This window comes from Puma concolor, chromosome C2 (assembly GCF_028749965.1).
Source record: "Puma concolor isolate L17-30 chromosome C2, mPumCon1.1.hap2, whole genome shotgun sequence".
In the NCBI taxonomy this organism is placed as follows: domain Eukaryota; kingdom Metazoa; phylum Chordata; class Mammalia; order Carnivora; family Felidae; genus Puma; species Puma concolor.
In genome coordinates this window covers 143,803,814-143,809,813 of record NC_141675.1, presented here as the reverse complement: position 1 = coordinate 143,809,813, position 6,000 = coordinate 143,803,814, and the positions used below count along the sequence as shown (strand labels likewise).

Genomic DNA, 6,000 nt, shown 5'->3' with positions numbered 1-6,000 from the left:
TGTAAGTCAGTGTCAAGTGGATGATCTTTTCTTTCATTCAGTCGGTTGCCTAAAACAAATATTCTTATTTGTTTTAGGCATTCTTGCACAACTTACTATTTTCCCAGCATCTTTCAGTTGACTTTGTTGTTATTGAATGAAGAGATATATATCCTTATTACAACTGACAGGTCATTCTTAATCACACTATTTGAGTAATGAGTCATTTTCTTCCCGAAGAAATTTTTGGTACCGTGTTACTTCCTGTTCAAATCACTTTGTAATTTCTTTTAATGTCATTCTTCAGTTTGGATCATTCTTACAGATCCACGAATTCTTTCTTGCTATACGTTTTGGTTTTCTGGATTACAAATGTCAGTTTTAAAAAATATTTTTTGTTGTTTTCAGAAGAGACTCATGGACACTAGGACCTGGCAGCAAAAGATGCTTTCATTTTAACTTCCTTTTTCTATTTAATAAAAATTTGTCTTATGTATAGAATTTTAGATTGAACATATGTTCTGGGAGATTAAATTCCTTTTTTTTCCTGACATTTAATGGTACTAATGGGAAGGCTGATGCCAATCTCATCTTCTTTTCTCTGAAAATTACTTTTGTTCCCATTGACAGAAGTTTTATGGTTGTCTTTTTATGCTCAGAATTCTGAAATGTCACTACTCTCTCTTTGGGTTTGTACCTTTTATCATTTTTCCTATAATCTGCAAACTCCATCAGTGTGAGTCTTTTCCTTAGAGATTTGTGTTACATTATCCCTGTGACAATTCATACCTACCAGTGGTCTGTCCTCTTTTTTTCTGGTTCTCCAAAAGTCTTGAACATTCTGGATATAACTGATAAGCATCTAAATTTCCAAATACTTTCTATTTCCCAGTCTTTTAAACTTTATATTGTGGATGATATCCTTGTCTTTCTCTTCCAGATTACTAATCCCGGATTGCTGTTATTAAGTATTCTTATTGATTCTTTTCAATTAATTATGGCAACCATACTTTCAATTTCAAAAAATTCATTCTTGTTTGCACCTTATTCTTTTTTTTTTTTTTTTTAATTTTTTTTTTCAACGTTTATTTATTTTTGGGACAGAGAGAGACAGAGCATGAATGGGGGAGGGGCAGAGAGAGAGGGAGACACAGAATTGGAAACAGGCTCCAGGCTCTGAGCCATCAGCCCAGAGCCTGACGCGGGGCTCGAACTCCCGGACCGCGAGATCGTGACCTGGCTGAAGTCGGACGCTCAACCAACTGCGCCACCCAGGCGCCCCTGCACCTTATTCTTTTTAAGGGCAGCTTGTTTTTTATTTTAGGCATGGAACATCCTCCAAATCTCTCTGGGTTTGCTAACATAGATTTTATTATGTATTTATTTATTTATTTATTTTTAATATTACTAACATGGATTTTAAAAAATTATTTCTCTCTTTTGCATTTCCTCCATTTCTTCTGGGATCACTTGTTTTTCTCTGATTAGATTTTACAAGTGGTGAATTTCAGTGTATCAGTCATACTTGTGAATTAGTTGCTAAACTGATGAATCTCTTTGCCAGCAAGGATTGCTTTGCAGTTTGTAAGTCTGTTGCCCTAAAGGCCCTTTACTGTGTAGACAGTAAGCCTGACTGTGAGCCAGTCCAGTTCCCAGGCAAAGCTCTCTTCAGATTAAAGCTGCTATTTATAGCAGGAAGACTGGCAATGACCACAGTGTAGAGGACTTTACTCTGAGGGTGAGGCACTTGGATTTAGTTCATCCTGGGTAGAACTGCTCCTCCTTCTCTATGTCCAACACCCAACTCCATTGAACAGGTCCAAAACCATAATAGCGGTTTTCTGCCTCTCTGCTCAACCACCACAACTGCCATTGGGGGGGCCATCTAGGAGAATCATCTGCTCAGAGTGAAGGTGAGGTCCTCAGCCAGGAAAAGACTATAGCTACTCTGCACCTACTGAGGAGGGGGTGATGGCTGAACAACTCAGCAGCTCTGTAAATGTGCCTTTAACTTAAATTCTCTCAAGGTCACCTAGTGGCATATTCTATTCTCTGTAATTCACAACTCCTGATTTAGAGCCACTTAATTTTATTTTTTTCATCTCTGTAAACAGTTCCGGTCACCTGTAATCTTCATCCATGTGTATATTGAGATGTGATTTCTGTGATCTAGATTATACTTCTATACTTCTATACTTCTATACCACCCTATTTCTTTACTGTCTTCTAAACTTTTGTTGACATTTCTTTTCTGCTTAAGACAGACACTTTTTTCACTTTTAGTGTTTTGTAAATGTGATTTAACTATAGACACAATTTTTGAATATTGACAACTATATATCAGTATTGTGTTGGCAGAAAGAGATGAGAATCAAAGAAAGTTTAGTAAAATGGGAGTCACGTCCAACACTTGGAACCAAGTTTAGGGAAACCAATTTAAGGTGGAATAATACTTTAGGGCCCCTAAAAATGAGGGTAGGTTTACATCCCAAGCCTTAAGGGGCCTAAAGTGGTGAAGGAAAGAGTAGTTACTGGAACTCAGAAGAATGACGAAAAGATTGTCTTAAAGGATCTGTGGCCTTTGATAGAAGGACAGAGTCAACTCACGGGAAGGAAATAAATAAATATTTCCTCTCTCTTCCCCCTTCATCTGATCTGCTGGTGACTCCCATGAGTCCTATTGGTAGTGAGAAGGTGAGAGAGATCATTGATATCTCTTGTATAGGTCAGCCTCCACACAACACAAAGGAAAGAAAAAGGTGGGGAGTGGATCTGGACAGACAAATGGGAAATCCATCAGGGCTCACCTTTCTGCATCTCCTTTTATACTTTGTCCAGATGAAATATTACAGGTTCAACACAAGGACCACCCAAATTCCCATCAGCTATGTTGATGGCAATTCAGTGATCTACCCACTTGAAACTTAAAATAGGAGGTATCACCACTATGGTCATATAAGGTAGGAAAGTTAACAAGAAGGGGAAATGAAAAATAAAAAATTTACACAACATTTTACTGCTGCAGTTCCCATTTCTGATACTAGTAATAAGCCTAATTTGGTATTTATAGCCTCATTTCTTCACTACACAGTCCATTTTTGTTTGTTTGTTTGTTTGTTTTTTTTTTTGGCTTGTTTTATTCATTTTACTTCTGCCAGTCACCTCAGCTATATGGAAGTCTTGGACTGGTGAGATGATCCTGCATGATCTGGGTCCATGATGGTTCTGTCTTTATTGTGTTGTTATACTTTCCATTGACCAGGGCTCTTGAAAAAGGAAGTACCAAGAAGCACCCAAGAAAACCTCTGTGCTCCACACATAGACCTTCTTATCCCAACTAGTAGCAGGAATTCAGTTTCACCTTGGTGATTAGGATCAATCATTTCAGTCAATATGTGATCTCCTTCTCTTTCTATGAGCTCAATAGTTTGAGAAACCCTGAATGGCCAAGAGGAAGTTACAGCTCCCAATTAAATAGACCGTGACTGTATTTCTTGATTAAAGCATTTCTTTCTTTCTTTATTTTTTAATTTTTTTTAACGTTTATTTATTTTTGACAGAGAGAGAGAGAGACAGAGCATGAGCAGGGGAGGGGCAGAGAGAGAGGGAGACCCAGAATCCGAAGCAGGCTCCAGGCTCTGAGCTATCAGCACAGAGCCCCAGGCGGGGCTGGAACTCAGAGACAGCAAGATCATGACCTGAGCCAAAGTCAGACGCTCAACCAACTGAGCCACCCAGGCACCCTTAAAACATTTCTTTCTTAAAGAACACAAGTCTAAACCCACTTAACCTAAGGTTATAGGGACTAGAAGTAAAATTTTTCCAGTGAGTAACTTTGGTAATAATAAAACAGTTTATTCTCACCTCTAAAATTTAGTTCCTTTTCCCATATATTCTGGTTATGGGAGTGATGGCTCCATATATGAAGCACTAGTTTAAATCATATAACATGTCCTGTAGGACAGATCTCCAACCTTGCAAGTTGTTGTTTTCCATTTGGTGAGTTAATTGAGTCTGTAGTTGGCCATGGCAATGTTACATTAAGGCAGCAACTCTTGGGTTATGGGCACATGGTGAGGCCAGTAAGATTTGTGGCTATCAATCCATTGTACCATTTCATTTATGTAAAATGAGTCTTTTTTTGGAAATGATATTGCTTGGGGTTCCATGGGAGTGGACAAAGTTAACAATGGAAATACTTTCAGGGGCAGAGTAGAGTAGAGAAAAGTGGAGTGGATCTGTAGAGGCAAGTGGCAAATATTCCAGCATACAAAGAGACTTTACTGGTTGTAATGAAGAAGAGGGAGGAGGAAAAGGAAAAGGAGAAGCAGGAAAATGAAGAAGAAGAAGAAGAAGAAGAAGAAGAAGAAGAAGAAGAAGCAAGAGGGGAGGGGGAAGAGGAAGGAGAGGAGGAGAAAGGATGAAGAGGAAGAAGGAAGGAGACAAAGAAGGGGAAAGGGAAGGAGAAGGAGAGAAGAGGAAGAGGAGGTAGGAGGTAGGGAAGGAATACTGGATTAAAGGATGTTGAGAGAAAACTCACTTGGAGGGAAATGCAGGTAGGTTACTATTAAGAGAAATTTTTTCTTTTTTCTTTTTCTCTTAAAACTATCAGGGGAAAAAAGGATAATATGGATTTCAGTTTAAAAGCAAATCTTAATTGGAGAAAGAGTAATAAAAAGTGAACTCTTTTGAGCTTCTAGAACATTATCACGGGAACTCACATCTACCGCAAGACCAATATGGTCCTTGTTATCTAAGTGGTTCTGTTAGCTAGTTGTGATCAAAGAAAGCAGTCCAGGGGCACCTGGGTGGCTCAGTCGGTTAAGCGTCCGACTTTGGCTCAGGTCATGATCTCATGGTCATGGGATTGAGCCGCACATGGGGCTCAGTGCTGACCATGCAGAGCCTGCTTGGGATTCTGTCTCTCCTGTTCTCTCTCCCTCTCTCTTTGCCTCCTCCCCTGCCCGTCCTTTCTTTCTCTCTCTCAAAATAAATAAACTTTAAAAAAAAAATCACTGCCTTAAAAAAAAAAAGAAAAAAAAAAAAGAAAGTGGTCTAAGAAGTTTTCCTCAACTGGTGAAAAAAAATCTGTCATTCAGTCAACTGAGTATCTACTATGTGCCACATTACTGCCCCAGGTACCAGGCATACAGGAATAAAAAGGCCTTGCCCTCAAGAAGCCAATAGTATAATAGGCAAACGTGCAAACCAGCATATAATGCAAAGTGATAATTACTGTGTGCAACATGTGTTGTGAAGAAAGGAAAAAAGTTAGCTCAAAGGGCTAGGATGAGAAGGGAGAAGTGTCAGGGTGAGTTAGAGAAAAGTTCACAAAATACTTGACTCCTTGGGGGTAAAAGGTATTATACTAGTAAAGAATAGAGGGAAAAAGAGATTGTAGGCAGATGGAAGCAAGTGCAATTATACATAGGTATGACATATTTAGGCTACTAGTTTCATATGGTCTCCAAAAATCAGGTGAGAAGGAAAGAGGTAGAAGATAAGGCTTGGGGGGAAAGCTGATGGGAACAAGAGGCTGATGTAAATTATTTTCATTTTTCTTTTTCTTTTCTTTGTTGAAAAAAATTTTTTTTGTTTATTTATTTTGAGAGTACAAGTGGGGGAGGGGCAAAGAGAGAGGGAGAGAAAGAACCTCAAGCAAGCTCCGCACTGTTAGTGCAGAGCCTGATGTGGGGCTTGATCTCATGAATTGTGAGATCATGATCAGAGCAGAAACCAAGAGTCGGACGCTAACTGACTGAGCCATCCAGGAGCCCTGCATTTTTCCTTTTATTATTATTATGTACAAATGATTGGTATCTGAATGTTCTTAAGCTCTATATTTATGAGAATAAGGTAAGTCACAAATAAGTTTTCTTTCTCATTACTTGTTCTAATAAGCAATACAATTCTGGATCCTGCAATGGATATTATATTTATAGTCAGGGATCAACCATTTGTATCTTCAGTCTCTTAAAAATTATGATAGTGGAATTATTAAATTGGCTATATGTTCAATAA

The 6,000-nt window shown here is 38.6% G+C and overlaps 1 long non-coding RNA gene across 2 annotated transcripts in view; it reads left to right on the top strand.

Annotated features, from left to right (window-relative positions):
• Nucleotides 1-1,710: 1,710 nt before the first annotated feature.
• The window catches only part of LOC147577569 (uncharacterized), a 137,845-nt gene continuing 133,555 nt past the window's right edge, over nt 1,711-6,000 (top strand). For both annotated transcript variants that reach the window (XR_015255862.1, XR_015255863.1), the window contains exon 1: nt 1,711-1,892. This is a non-coding gene — a long non-coding RNA (uncharacterized LOC147577569). The remainder of the gene's footprint in view (nt 1,893-6,000) is intronic.